Below are 14,535 nucleotides of genomic sequence, written 5' to 3'. Positions count from 1 at the left end.
TTCTATGTGTCCCAAGCTCACCAGGCAGCTTTCTTGCAGCAGAAAATTTGGTCTTACCTGTGGTCCTGAGGCTCAGGTTCGCTCGTGGGGTGCTGCCCAGGGGCTCTCTGCAGTGGCAGCAACCAGGAAGACCTGTGCCGCCCCTTCCGGGAGCTTCAGTACACCAGGGTTCCAGATGGTCTTTGGCTTTTTCCTCTGGCGTCCGAGATGTGTGTGCAGGGAGCAGTCTCTTCTGGTTTCCCAGGCTTGTCTGCCTCTCTGAAGGTTTAGCTCTCCCTCCCAGGGGATTTGGATGCAGAGAACTCACTCTTTTTTATTATAAGGCTTGTTTTATTTTAATGACTGATCATGTGAGGCCACAGTGAGGTCACTATGCACAGATGTGAAGGAAGCTTTATTTCTTGGTCTCTTCCTCGTTGGACAGAGTCTTGATGATCTCCTCCTTCTTGGCCTGGAGGTGCTCCTCCCACGCGTTTTTGTGCTTCCCTGGTCTTAGACCTGCGAGCCTCAGCCTGGTCAGTCTGTAGCTTCTTTCGGGCCTCGTCTGCCTTCGGTTTGAGGATCTGCTCCATAAGAATCCATTGGTTTTTGAATACATTCCTTTTGACCTTCAGGTACAGGCTGTGATACATATGGCGGTCCATCTTCTTAGATTCCCAGTATCTCCTGAGAAGCCGGTGCAGGATCCTTATCATTCTCATCCAGGTCACCATCTCAGGCACCCAAGTGTTGGCAGTTCCCTTTCTCTTCCCTATGACCATATGCCTGCCCTTCAAGGTGTGTTTCTGGCAGTGAGTCTGAGGATGGACAGTTAGAGGCTTCCAGATGATCAGGCCATCTTCAATCAGCTTCCTGATCAGCTGACAGGAGTTGGCATTGGCGATTTTATTGGTCTCATTGGGGTCCAACTGGAACTTCTTTTTACCTCAGTGGAGGACACTAGAGGCAAGATTCTTCTGTAGCCTGAGCATGCTCATGGCTGCAGACTCAGCAGCCAAGGTAACTCTTATAAAGGATAAGGTTCCACTGCAGCTGGCTTACAGTCAGGGGTTCAGTCCATTGTCATCATGGCAGGAATCATGGGAGCATCCAGGCAGACTTGGTGCTCGAGGAGCCCAAAGTTCCTGATGCACAGACAGCAGAAAGGGATTGTCTGTAGCACTGAGCATAGTTTGAGTATATACAAATCTCAAAGTCCAGCCACCACAGTGGCAAACTTCCTCCAACAAAGTCACACCTACTCCAACAAGGCCATACCTAATAAAACAAGGCCACACCCACTCCAACAAGATCACACCTACACCAACATGGCCATACCTCCCAATAGTATCACTCCTAATGGGTCAAGCTTTCAAACACATGTTTCTATTGTGGCCCACTGCTATTCGATCCACCAAACACATTAAAAGGTAATTTGGGCTTCCACATATGTGTGCATGCACATGTGTTAACTGGGTTACTAATTATTTCTCTCTCTCTCTCTCTCTCTCTCTCTCTCTCTCTCTCTGTCACACACATGCAAAGTCTCTCTTACACACACACACACACACACACACAAACACACATACACACACATACACACACTGAGCAAAAAAGTTAAGTTCTGGAAGAGGGATGCCCAGACTGGATGGATAAAATCAGAAATAACAAATTGTGTTGGAACATGCTGTGAAGGAAGAGGGAGACCAGAGGGAGAGTTGTGAGTGTGGCTGTCTGCTTCTGCCAAAGTGTAAGGCCATAGAAACCCAATGTCACCTCCTCCAGGATCTCAAAGCCACAGCTCTAGCTGAGGTATAGTTAGTCAGTGATGTCGGCTGTTTGTCTCTCTCTCTCTCTCTCTCTCTCTCTCTCTGTGTGTGTGTGTGTGTGTGTGTGTGTGTGTGTATGTGGTCACTTTTGGTGGTGAATATGACCACAACCCCATGTTCATCAGTTCGTGATCCCGAAAGTGCTTTGGGCCCATCTTAAGTCATCACAGCTCTCAGTGCCTGAGGTTAACTGACTTCCAGAAAGCATCTTACTTGGGCTGACTAATGTTTCATTACATCACAAGGACATTTTCTAGTGTAGATAAAATAAACACATATATGTTAGAATAGACAGAGACTTGAAAAATGGAAGTGGAGTAATATCACTACCGAGTTTGCATTAAAAAACATATTTATATTAGAATTCTCCAGGATAGTTGCAATTTCCCATATAACCTACACATGATTGCCATATATTATCATCTTACATAATCATATGAAAAAAATTAGGAGAAATTAACCTTTGGGGAAAAAAAGTACTTTTTTTTCCTTCCCAGCTCCCGCTCCCACAATGACAACTCTGAAACTGATTATTTATTAACAAATTCCTGAGCCACAAACTTTGGCTCATTCCCGGACTAAGTTATTTAACCCATTCAAACTATTCTGTGTCTTCTATATGGTTATTTACTGCTCTTTCATCCCCATTCTTAGTATCTTCCTCAACATCTCCTTTAGCATCTGCCGCAGCGTCCCTCCCTGGGTCTCCTTTTATACACTATTTCCCAGAATCCCCTCTTCCTGCCAGTGTCCCGCCTTCTATTTCCTGCCTCAGTTCATAGGTCTAAGACTTTTTTATTGACAGGTGATGCTTAGAAGAGATTCTCTCTATACACCTCGGTGCATTAACATCAACTAAAGGACTCATTTTAAGTTCTCGTTTTTACTTTTGTTCATGGGTCTTTTTTGTGTTATGTCATGTGGCTGCCGAACCTGCAAAGGCCAGAAGAGGGAGTCAGATCTCCCAGAGCCAGAGTCAGTTGTGAGGATGCTAAGGGTTCTGAGTAGCTGAGCCATCTCTCCAGCCCCTAAACGACACAATTTTGTCACAGCAAGGGGAAAACTGGACACTACTACTCCTATGCCTTTTCACACTATAGACTCCAATCCACACTGTATTTAGAAGCTAAGTGTCCTGTAAATGTATTAAAGTTTTTTGATTCCCACTTCGGGGGGTACCTATCCTTGCGATTCCCCTAGACTTTGAAGGTTGTCAAGGTATGAATGGCCCGTTTTCCAGACTCTTTTCTTATGATCCACCTGTCTGGTCTACTGAGCCTCCGTACCCTCGATCCTGTAGGTCCTCGATCTCTGATGACCCCCTCACCCTTGTGGATTCATGCTTTCGAACACTGATTTCCAATTTTTCTTGTGCAGCCGTAGGGAGGTTTGGCACCAACTGATTTCGTTCAGCCTGTGCTATTTAACAGATAAAGGTCCGCTGAACTTTAAAATATTCATTTGAATAATTTAATTTTATATAGATAGTATTACGATCTGGTGTGGAATTCAAATATTTCGCCACCAAGGAACTGAATTTAGGACGTTGTGTAACCTTTTAAAAACCATTCTCTGGTTTTAAAATTGGTGTGTGTGTGTGTGTGTGTGTGTGTGTGTGTGTGTGTGTGTGTTCATGTGTTTCACAGTGTCTAGGTTCCCATCTACAAAATCTGCACAGATAAATCCCAGAATAGACGGGTGGAGACTCTGGAAGCTCCTCTCCCCTAATTGAGGAACTACTGGGAACTGATGACTACAGGGCAGAGGGCCCAGTTTTCTTCATGGATTTGGCCCTTGATGGTTGTCCATGCTCCCCTGGATGTCTGTACTCACCCCACACATCTAGTCAGCACTAAATGGACTCAGCAGGTTCTATTAAAATGCAGATGGAATTAGGAGGGCAGAAAGGGGAGGGATTTGAGGGGAGGGGATGGGGATGGATTTGCTCAAACACATTATGTGAATGTACCAAGTTCTTAAGGAAAAAAATTAAAACAAAGTAAATAAATAAGTAAATAAATCTGCTCATGTGTGCACATGTGCATGGGTTTATGAGTGTGTGTGTGGGGGGGGGTGTTGCAGCACCCTGCTACAAGAGGATACCATGCAGTATCTTTCTCTATGTCTCTCTGCCATTTTCTTTTGATGCACTGTGGTGATTTGAACATGCTTGGCCCATGGTAAGTGCCACTAGTAGGAGGTGTGGGCTTGTTGGAGAAAGTGTGTCCCTGTGTAGGCCGGCTCTGAGGGCTCCTAGTGTTCAAGCTCTGCCCAATGAGGAAGATGGATGCTCTTCCTGGCTGCCTGTGGCTGTAAGTCTCTTTCTGGGCTGCCTTCAGATTTAGATATAGAACACTCTACAGCACCATGTCTACCTGGACTCTGCTGTGCTTCCCACCATGATAATAACGAACTGAACCTCTGAAACTGTAAGCCAGCCCCAATTAAATGTTTCCTTTATTAAGAGTTGCCTTGGTCATGGTGTCTCCTCACATCAATGGAACCCTAACTAAGACAGGTGGTGTCTTTGCCTGATCCCAAACTCTCATATTTTCATCCGGGCTGAAAGCCAGCAGACCTTAGTGATTCTGTTCCCCCTTCCTGTCCCTGGGGTTGCAGGTTTCCCCTGCCTGTTTCATGATGACTGGGATCTGAGTTCGGGTCTGATTAAGCAGCAAGCGGTTTCACCCACCCATCCTCTTCAGACCCATCCTGTGGTTTTACGGCTTACCAGATGATTACAGTCAACATGCAAACACAAATTAGAGATGGCAAGTGCATCTTGACTTTTCCTTGTTTCAGTATATTTGAGTTGTTTCAGTGTCTTGACTTCACCTTGTTTCGGTATATTTGATTTCAGTGTCTTGATTTCACATGGTTTCTGTATATTTGAATTGTTTCAGTGTATTTGAATGATACCTGAGGATTGGGAGACTTAGCCCGAGATGGGAAGGAGAAAGTGAGGATGCAAAGATCTATCGGATCCCTGCCACTTGCCCTTGCATTCAACATTTCATATTTAAAAACACACCACCACTAATGACAATAATCAACAACAAGGCCTGCATACAACACACTGGCAGAGAAGACACTAAAGGGCATTACATACTTGTAACCTCACTTTCTCCACTAAAGCCTCATGTACTGAGCCGATGGATTTTGCTGTAAAACCCTGATGATTAATCCCTAGATGGGAGCCCCCTAACACCGAGATGAATGACACCATGGTTGATGGGATAGGCAGAGCTTGCGATTTTCTTTCCTTGTAAAATCAACCCAGTAGGGAACTAATAACGACAGCTCCCATATGTAAATAAAACAGCCTTTAACACTGACGATTGGAATTGTTACTATATATCCCAGTTCTTTGCATTTTATTTTCATTCGTGTGTTGTTTTCAGCGCCATGCTTGCTACATAGAAAACTGTGCATTTTCTACGCTATGTATCTTTTGGGGGTGCCCTCTGTAAGCTAAAGACTAAATCAATCCACATCAAAGGGTTCCTCCCTGTCCTGTTTACAGAACTGAAATTAAACTGTTTTCACAAAACATTTCGCACTTGCCTGGCTCATTGTCATTAGGGCTAGAGTGTGAATTTCCCCACGGTCTCAGCTGTGGGACCACTTTGTCTCAAGCTGATGGCACTGTCTAGGAAGGTGGAGGAATATTTCAGACTGTGCCCTAGCAGAAATAGGTCACTGGGGCAGGAGGGAGGGAGCTGGCTGGTTCGGACCGAACTCTTGGCTGCCTGATCCACCCAAATATAAGCAGGGCTCATGCAGGCTCTCAGTGACACAGATCAATACACTGTGGCCATGTGGTCATTGCCACGACAGTCTGAACCCAATGACTGTGACTGTGTGCCCTAAACACACCTCTATTCCTTCATATTGATTGTATCATGAATTTTAATACGTTGACATAAAAATAATGTAAGTGTGCACCTGCATGTGTGAGTGTGTATGTGTGTTTGTTTGTGTGTTTGAGAGAGAGAGAGAGAGACAGAGAGACAAGAGATAGAAGGAGACCGAAAGAGGGAGAAAATGCATTACATTAAGTACATATAATTTGCTCCTTGAATCATAAGGCAGTCAATTGGTTTGATTTATGTTCAATATTTGAATTCTTTAGACACATACAGCCTTATATTATGTAGCTAAAGCGAATAGTCTAAATTTTCTATTAAATAATAAATTGTCTTTGTCCTTGAGAATTTCATACATGTATACAATGAAACATGGCCATAAACTCTTCCATTTCACCCTCTGCTCTGCCCAATTCCCTGCTAATAACCATCCCTCAAGATTCATATCCTCTTTCCCAACCTATAACCACTAAGCCCAATTAGCATTGGTGATGTACTTATGGGTGTGTGACCACCTACAGGCATGTGGGAATTCTACCAGTGACCAAACCCTCAGAGAAGAATGATTCTTTTACCCCAGCAGCCCTCAGCACCCAAAAACCTCCTCAGTAAGGGATTCTGTCTAGCTGGTGGTCCTTTATAGACCTATGCAGGTGACCACAGCTGCTGTGAGCTCACGATTGCAGCAACCACGTCCTGTCCTGAAGGCAGCAAACCACAGCCCTTCTTCCCACCCTCTGGGTCTTACGCTCTTCCCACCTCCTTGTCCAAGATGCTTCCCGAGTCCCAGGCGTTTAAAGAGACTGAGTGCTCATCCAAAAATGGGGCATCTTTATTGCTTCCCACGCTAAACTGCTCTCTAAAGAAACTTTATTTTAGGGCTGGAGAGATGGCTCAGGGGTTAAGAGCACTGACTGCTCTTCCAAAGGGCCTGAGTTCAATTCCCAGCAACCACATGGTGGCTCACAGCCTTCTGTAATGGGATCTGATGCCCTCTTTTGGTGTGTCTGAAGACAGTGACAGTGTTCTCACATACATGGATTAAATAAATAAAGCTTTAGAAAAAAAGAATCTTTATTTTAAATTTTTACTGGAACCAGAAACTTTTTTTCTTTTTGTTAACCTTTATAACATTTTCACACACACACACACACAAACACACACACACAAACACAAACACACACTCACAAACACACACACACAGAGATAGATAGAGAGAGTGAGAGAGAGAGAGAGAGACAGACAGAGACAGAGACAGAGAAAGAGAGAGAGATCTAAAGGACTAAAATATACTCCTAAGTCAAAGATAAAGGACAGACACTTGTCAACAGGATGGTGCAGAGTTAAGGGTGGAATGACCGTGGAGCCTCCAGAAGGCAGGAACCAGAGACAGTGGCTCTCCCAGGGAGGGCGTCTCCTGTTTTTCGATGCCTTCATGACCAGGATTGGTGAACTGCAGACTAGCCGTGTGGGTGTCAGCCTGCAAAGTGCACTTTGTATGGAGACTGAGGTGGGCTGCCCAGGCTGCCTTGGTGCCCTCTCACGTCTAGGATTCCTAGGAGAGTAGGAAATGTTTCACCAGGTTCAGTGGTATTATACAACCTGCAGTCATGGGTCACTTTCTCTGCTGTTAGCTGTCTGTGGAGTTTGGCTCCAAAATTCTTCAATAGCCTTGAAAGGGTTTCTGTTTACCTCATTCTAGGCTGATCTGTCTTTGTTTTCCATAAAGGTTCCGTTAGATAGATAGTGATCTGCTCCCAGGAGTGAACCAATGTCTTGAGCTTCTGAATCTTCCGAATGGAGTCCTTGGCTGAGGTTTGTTAGAATGTCAACCTCCTCCCAACAGATATCTGTGCCTGGAAATGTATCCTTTATGTAGGTCTATTCTTCTGGTGTGTGTGTGTGTGTGTGTGTGTGTGTGTGTGTGTGTGCATGATGGTATCACAGAAAAGGCTGTCGAATCTGCCATTTATTTTTTTACTGTGTGGTGCTTTCCTATTTAAAATTGTTCTTAAGTTTCATAAGAGTTTCCGTACAAGCTTCATTTTTAGGGAGAGGATCTTCCAAATGCGTCTTCCTCTGGTCTCAAGAGATGAGAGTGAGTCATTAGCATGGAGGGCTGAATGAGAGCTGCTGGTTGGGTCGCAGGGATGCTGTGGGCCCTATCTTTGTAAGATCGGCCCTGTGCGCCAGCCAGAGCCTCTGTGTTCTTTGAGCCCCTCCTTTGGAGGTGAAGTATGCATTGTTTGTAATGTTTGCCTAGCACTGAGCCTCTTTTGGAATTATTTTCCCTGCCGCCCTAGACAGAGTGAATTGTGAAGTCCTTCCACATGGAAAACCGCTGGCCACATTGAACAGGGGAGAAGGGAGATCCACAGTAAAATACAAATGAAGAAAGCAGGAGTGACAGCCATGTATGCGATACCCCTACAGCTAAGGGGGTGCAGAAACATGCAGGTGGCTGCAGAACTTGCAAAATTTGGTTGGCACTCATTCCTCCACAAAGCTCACCTAATTTAGCACCAAATATTCGGGTCCTTTGATGGGTGTCTTTCTGTAAATCCTCAATTGGGCTGTGTGTGTCTTCGTGTATATCTCTGCATGTGTGTGTCTGTGTATGTCTCTGTGTCTGTTTCTCTTTCTGTGACTCTACCCCTCCCCCTGCCCCTCACCCTCCCCCCCCCTCTCTCTCTGTGTAGGTTCAGAGAGTGTCCACAGGGACAAGTGGCACTTTTGCTACCAGTCTTTGGCAATTATGCTGTGATAAACTCTAAAAACGAGGACGGTCCTCCGGGCCATTCCCTGTTGCTGGCCTTTCCCTTACAAGTCTTCTGAATTCTCCTTTCTTGGTTTTACAGATTCCCTCCAGTTCGTTTTACCACACCCCACCTCCAGGCTTTTCCTAGTTTGCTGTCATATAGTGGGCACCTCCGACGTTTCAAACTCACTTCTTTTGGGGCGTTCTTCAGCCTGAGAAACCACATAATCTGGAAGCTTGTGCTAAAACTGGACACTTAAAAGTTACTAGTTATTAGAAATTGTGTTTAAATTTAAAAATCATTTCCTCATTTGTTTGGGCTCACCCGACACGTGTAGGCAGTGCTTGCTAATTGATCCTGGCGCCGTCCACTTCCGACCTCACACAGACCCTGACAAAGATTACTTCCGGTGCTGTGTGACTTATTTCTTTGGCTTCCAATGAAGGTGCAGACTTGAGCCATTTCCTGTGTCAGCACTGAAATGACGTAGTTCCGGTTTCTCACAGGCTTCCGGTTTCTCACAGGCTTCCTGCATCTAGGTTGAGTCCTTGACATGGGACATCCGGGACACACCACAGCGTTCCGTCAGGCTGAGCAAGAGGGATCTCTGGTTTGGATTGTTGTCTCTGCCCAGAGCACATGGATTGAATTCGCAGACCCCATGAATCTATAGTGGCTTCTGTGAACTCTGTGTGTTATTATCTTTTCAAATCCTCTTAGCTCTTGGCCGAGTCGCTGACAGCTGCCTCGCTCTGTGAACTGGCTGCCGTCGTTCTATTACAGCGATTTGATCGATGTGTCGCCTTCATTTGTTAGCTCTCGTAGCTCCATTTTCTGAGAAAGTCTACTTCCCTCTGTGCGCAGGCCTCAGGTGTTGGACGCTACCTCTTAGGAGGTCTCGGGCCCTTCCTTTGAGGCTCTGCATCCCTGCAGACAAGGAGCTAAAGTCTTTGAAACAAAATCCAGTAACTCCCCGGCGGCTTTTTCATGTCTTTTGAGAAATCCGAGTTCAAGTCTTTCCACTGGCAGCTATTCACACACGTTAAACTCTCTCTTTTTTTTTTTTTTGGTTCTTTTTTTCGGCGCTGGGGACCGAACCCAGGGCTTTCCGCTTCCTAGACAAGCGCTCTAACCACTGAGCTAAATCCCCAGCCCCACACGTTACACTGTTAAGTCGAGATAACCAACCTGCGTTTTCATCCTAATATCAACAAACACATGAGTTACCAGTAGATTTATTGAAAGAATCAAGTATGAGTTTGGACACTCCTTTGTCTCTCTCTCTCCCTGGAACACAATTTTTCCCCTTTGAAAGCTAAAATTTCTAATTTTATTCAAGTCCATTAACAATCCACATTATTCTTATTTTTTGATGGGAATGACTTTAGTTATCTACAGACTGACCTGCTCCACCCCCTCTTTCCATGACTAAAAGGAACGCTATTTTAAAAACAGTTCTGCCTAATGGAAATCTAGTTTTTTTTTCTTGTCAAATATTATTTCTTGACTTCAGGATTTTTTTTTTTTTAATACCAATAAGGCACCAACTGTTCTCAAGATTTATCCCCCGCCCCCATATTACTTTATTTTTTGGTAAACATGGGGTGAGCCCCCTCTATGCTCATTATCAAATGCTTCTGATTCGATTTGTGGACAAAAGCAACCTACCGTTTGTCTTTTTCTAGTCGTGTTCGTTTTCAGGGAAAGAGAAATACCAAAGCCTGCCTGAGAATTAGGATTTTTCAAAAGTCTCATCTCAGTGTGGATTCCAATTTCCAAAGTTGACATTCATTAAGGGGAATGGATATGGACTTCCCATCATGGTTCGGATGTGTATTTTTATTTCTTGTTATATTTATTTTCCCTTTGTGACTTGAGATGTAAGCTACCCACAGACAAAAAGAGCTATCTGACCAAGTTCCCATCTTCCCTTCTCTGTAAGCTGAGATTTCTAAGGCTGAAGAGGAGAATAAAGCAAAATTAAGCGAGTCTGCAGATGTTGTCAACGTACTTCCTAGAAGAAGAAACAGAGAGAGACATGTTCCATGAACACGTGTATCAGATGGACCAATGAAACTGCAGGGGCCCTGGCTAGATCTAAAATCCCTGTAAATGGTGCGTGTGCGTGCGTGTGTGTGTGTGTGTGTGTGTGTGTAAACATATATATATATATATATATATATATATATATATATATATATATATATATGTATGTATGTATGTATGTATGTGTGTATTTATGTATGTATGTCTTAGGGTTCTACTGCTATGAAAAGAAACCATGACCAATGCAAGTCTTACAAGGACAATTAGTTGGGGCTGGTATGTAGGTTCATACGTTCAGTCTATTATCATCAAGGCAGGAGCACGACAGCATCTAGGCAGGCATGTGCAGGAGGAGCTGACCCTTCTACATCTTCCTCTGAAGGCTGCTAGAAGACTGGCTTCCAGGCAGCTAGGGTGAGGGTCTTAAAGCCCACACCCACAGTGACACACCTACTCCAACAAGGCCACACCCACTCCAACAAGGCCACACCCCCTAGCAGTGCACTCCTATTTGTCACTATTTGACTTCAAACTTGAAACTCATTCATAAAACTGTTCAGTGGACAACAGGTAACTTTAATGAAATGAATACAGAAGTATTAGAAAAATCCACAGGAAGATGTGTGCCTTAGTTACTGTTCCATTGCTGTGAATAGACACTGTGACCAAATCAATTTATGACAGGAAACATTTAATTGTGGTCTTACACTTTCAGAGGGTGAGTCCATGGACCATCGTAGTAGACACCATGACAGCAGGCTGGCAGGCAGGCAGGCATGGCTGGAGTAGTACCTGTGAGCTCACATCCTGCTCCCTAGATGAGAGAGAGAGAGAGAGAGAGAGAGAGAGAGAGAGAGAGAGAGAGGAAGAGGGAGAGGGAGAGAGGGAGAGGGAGGGAGAGGGAGAGAGAGAGGGAGAGAGAGAGGAAGAGGGAGAGGAAGGGAGGGAGAGGGAGAGGGAGAGAGGGAGAGAGAGAGGGAGAGGGAGAGGAAGGAGGGAGAGGGAGAGGGAGAGAGGGAGAGAGAGGGAGAGGGAGGGAGGTAGGGAGGGAGGGAAGGAAGGAGGGAGGGATGGAGGGAGGAAGACAGAGAGAAGCCTGGTGGGCTTTTGAAATCTCAGGGCCCCCACCTCCCATTGACACATCTCTTTTAACAAAAACAAAACTCCCAATCCTTTCTAAACAATCCACAAACAGGAAACCAAACACATTCAAGTATTTGAACCTCTGAGGGTCACACTTATTCAAAATCCTAAAGTATGTTTTTTTTTTCTTTTAAAAGAAATCAGGTAATGAATGTCCATTGCATTTGGTAGTATATTTTATCATTACATTTCATTTCTCAGAGGTTAGGGTTATTTGCATAACAAGTTTCCAATCAAGCCATCACTCTCCCATAAGCCAAAGGCATCATACCCCCCCCTTTCTACTTGATTATCCACATAGGGGTTATGGAAACATATCCCTTCATCCTGATTTAGTTCAAAGCATGGGGAGCTATTGATGTGCAATTAATTGCTATTCATAATGGGATAAAACAGAAGCCAATTTGATTGCGTCTATTGTTGCTGGGAGCTGAAGATTTCCCTTGCATTTAATAAAACGTGATAAATATGATTTTAACTCAGGCCTACAAACCCCAACAAAGACTTTAGTTTATATTTGTTTCAGAATTTCCAGATCATTCTCTGTGATACACAGGAACCTAGAGGAGGAGAATTGTGTGGAGTCACTGACACACACTCAACAAAGGATTTGTTTGCACAATAAGGAGATATATCATGTCCTCTGAGAGTTGGCCCCAGGACTCCCAATGATCTAAAAGTCCTCAGGTTCCTTGGATAAAATGACACTGCATTTGCATATAACCTCTACAAGCCTCTCGTATACTCTAGTCATATTTATGTGTGTGTGTGTGTGTGTGTGTGTGCGCGCGCATGTGTGTGTGCATAGAGATATGTAAGTGCAGAGGCTGGGGGAGGGTAAAGCGTGTCCTGCTCCTTCACTACCTACTTTATTCCCTTGTGACAGGGTCCCCTGCTGAACCTGAAGTGAGGCTCACTGTCAGGAAGGCCCGGTCATCCTCCTGTTCCCATACCAAGCACTGGTGTTTGCATGTGTGACCACACAGTTGGCTTTACTCCTCTGCCGTCTCCCCGACCCTCCTACACTTTAAATAATCTCTGAATTAATTTTGTACTTAATGAAATGAAATCATGAGGGGCTGTTATTTAGAGGATGACCAGAAAAATGGTTTGTATGTGTTCAGTACAGATATGGTATTTATAAACCACTTTTATTAGTTCCTTGAGAACTTGGTACAATATATATTGATAGACTTTACTTCTCACTTCTCTTCCTAACTCCTCCCAGATCCATCCCCACCTAATCCCTTCTCCCAACTTCAAGCTCTCTTTCTGCCCTCTGTAACAACCCACTCAAGTCATTTATGCTGCCCATAAATTCATGGGCCTTGGGCAAGAACCTGGAGCCTCGCCAGCTTATCACCAGCTATAAAACTGACTCTCCCTTTCCCATCAGCTAGGGCTGAGGGATAGTGGTCCTGTCGTGTACAGAAGACACTGCTTTGTTCTGGTTCTCGCTGACCTCTGTATCTTATATTTCCACTCCCTCTTCTTTGAGGGTTCCTAAGACTCAACTCCTTCCTTTTTTGCCTCTCTCTGTGAGTCTGTGTATATGCGTGTGTGTCTATATTATAGATGTCCCATTTTACATTCATGCAAACACATGGTGGGGGGCGTCTTTACACTTGACTGCTGACGGTATCTCACCCCAGACAAAATGCTGCAATGCAGACATGGTGTAGCTCAGTACCAGAAAGAAATAGGTGATGTTGAGAAATCTACCCAGCTGTTTCTAGTGTGAGGTGAAGGTTAGACCTCTGAAACAACCTTCTGGCCCTACCCTATGGGTTTAAGATACACATTGTCCCGGTACAATGTTCAAAAGTGGACTATGAAAGGCGATTGGACCCTGTGGGCTGTAATCAATGAGTTCATCTGTTGATGGATGTGTATGAAGGTGGCGGGAAACTAGGAGATAGGAAATTAAGGGACTTGGTCATTTGGGACATGTCTTGGAGGGTGTGTTTTTGTCCTTGGTCTCTTCCTGTGTTGGTGCTTCTTGGATGACAGTGAGGTTAGCAGTTGACCTCTATCGTGCCCCTTTCATGGTCATGTGACCATGGACCGAAACCTATGAAATCATGAACCAAAATAAGTTTGTTTACTATGTGAGTTGCTAGGCAACTTGTAAGAGTGATGAATGGATTAACATGAAAGTGGCCAAAAGTGATGCTGACCATACCAGGTCAGGACCAGATTTGATGTAGGAGGTTTAACCCTTTAAACTCTTTGTCTGGAGGTTGCACGCTAAGAGAAGACCCAATGTGTCCCAAGTGGTTTTATACAGAAGATTCTGCCAATGTATCTGTCATCTTAGAAAATCAAGAACCTCCTGCTTCCCGCTCTGGTCCTTCTCCTGACTTCACTTCTGTGTTTTTAATAGACTTCGATATCGTGTGAACTAGTGGGAAATGAGTATTAAAAAAGGGAAGGAGCTGTAAATTTTTCTTTAAATCATTAAATTACATACTTAAAATAAATGGATTTTTTAAGTATGTAAATTATACTTCAATAAAGCTGCAGAAAAGGCTTGGCCAACTGTGATGCTTGTCGTGTGATTTGCTATTTGTCATAGTTCCTGTGACTTTGATCTTAATAGTAGTGTGTTTTATTACAGACGACTCAGACACCAGAGTAACAAGGCAGGGAGAATACTCCGTTCTGTCAAGGAAAATAAATCAAGTCAAATTAATTGGATTTCTTAATGAGGATTTTCCTGGTAACAGCTGAGTTGGCTGGAAGTTGGACAGCTATTGGCTGAGAATGAAAATGGAGAGAGCACAATGTTTACGGGGATAACTGAAGGTTGTGCTCACGAAAGGGTCTGAGTCTCACGGAGTGCAATTGCAGAAGCTCCAGCGGCTGATGGAGCTGAGTCCTAGGACCCTTGCAAGATGGCCATTATACATTTTG

At 44.3% G+C, this 14,535-nt stretch overlaps 1 pseudogene; it reads right to left on the bottom strand.

Moving 5' to 3' along the window:
- Nucleotides 1-394: 394 nt before the first annotated feature.
- On the bottom strand, nucleotides 395-977 carry LOC147998058 (large ribosomal subunit protein eL19 pseudogene; annotated as a pseudogene).
- Nucleotides 978-14,535: the final 13,558 nt, after the last annotated feature.

This window comes from Rattus norvegicus, chromosome Y (assembly GCF_021556685.1).
Source record: "Rattus norvegicus strain SHRSP/BbbUtx chromosome Y, alternate assembly SHRSP_T2T, whole genome shotgun sequence".
NCBI lineage: Eukaryota > Metazoa > Chordata > Mammalia > Rodentia > Muridae > Rattus > Rattus norvegicus.
Note: the sequence above shows the minus strand (reverse complement) of the source record. Positions and strands in the feature narration are given on the sequence as shown.